Source organism: Canis lupus, chromosome 3 (assembly GCF_011100685.1).
Source record: "Canis lupus familiaris isolate Mischka breed German Shepherd chromosome 3, alternate assembly UU_Cfam_GSD_1.0, whole genome shotgun sequence".
Classification (NCBI taxonomy): Eukaryota; Metazoa; Chordata; class Mammalia; order Carnivora; family Canidae; genus Canis; species Canis lupus.
Genome location: NC_049224.1, coordinates 20,695,715 through 20,696,933, shown reverse-complemented (window position 1 = coordinate 20,696,933; position 1,219 = coordinate 20,695,715). Strand labels below are relative to the sequence as shown.

The 1,219-nt window shown below is 30.8% G+C and overlaps 1 pseudogene; it reads right to left on the bottom strand.

Annotated features, from left to right (window-relative positions):
- Positions 1-780: 780 nt before the first annotated feature.
- Positions 781-904, bottom strand: LOC119871383 (annotated as a pseudogene).
- Between the last annotated feature and the right edge of the window lie 315 nt (positions 905-1,219).

Below are 1,219 nucleotides of genomic sequence, written 5' to 3'. Positions count from 1 at the left end.
TTACGGGATATTAACCCCCAAAAAAGAATAAGATCATGCCATTTGCAACAACACAGATGAAACTAGAGACTATTATGCTAAGTGAAATAAGTCAGAGAAAGACAAATACCATGTGATTTCATTTATATGTGGAATCTAAAAAACAAACAAAAAATACACAAAAAAATAGAAACAGACTCATAAATGCAGAGAAGAAACTGATGGTTGCCAGAGGAGAGGATGGTAGGAGGAAGAGTGAAATAAGTGAAAAGGATTAAGATAACTGGAATACAAGTTTCCAGTTATAAAATAAGTAACAGGGATGAAAAGTACAGCATTGAGAATACAGTCAATAATATTGTAATAACATTGTATGGTGACAATTATTGCGGTGAGCACAGCATACTGTATGTCAAATCACTGTGTTATATACCTGAAACCAATATAATATTCTCTATCAACTATACTTTGATAATAAAATTTTTAAGAAATAAAAATTAAAAATAAAGTTTTAAAAGCAAGAGTCCATTATTATAAGGATTATCTAGTCCTCTTACTGATTTGTAGAAACTCTTTCTATATTTGGGAATGAGACCTTGGTCAACTGCATGTATTGCAAATATCTTCTCCTACTATGTGGCTTGCCTTTTCACTTTCTCCTCAGTGTCCTCTGATGATTAAAACGTCTTAATTTTAATGTAGTCTAATTTATTTATATTTTCACTTGTGGTTAATGCTTTTTTCCTCATATTGAGAAATCTTTCCTCATGGCAAGATCATGCAGATTTTCTTTTATGTTATTTTCTAGAAATGTTTATTAGTTTACTATTTATATTTAGCTCTAGTCTTCAACCAGAATTTCAATTAGCAACAATTGTGCCTCAGATATACCTCATTGGCTACAATTCTACCAATGCTCAGAGCTCAACCAGACTTAATAATGGAGAAAGACAGAGGTTGAATTTTATTTTTTCCCATATGAATATTTAATTGACCCAGCACCATCAACTGAAAAGACTGTCTTTGCATTACCCTGCTATTCTTTAACTTTAATCATAAATCAAGTCTTCATGTTTGTGTACATTCAGTTCTGATTATTCTTTTCTATTCTATGGGTCTATTAGCAATTACTGTGACTTGTAGGCCAGATATTCAATAGTATGAGTTGTCTATATTTTTCTGCCACTTTAAAAGTATTTTGGATATTCTTAGCTTTTTGAATTTCCATATAAATTTTAGA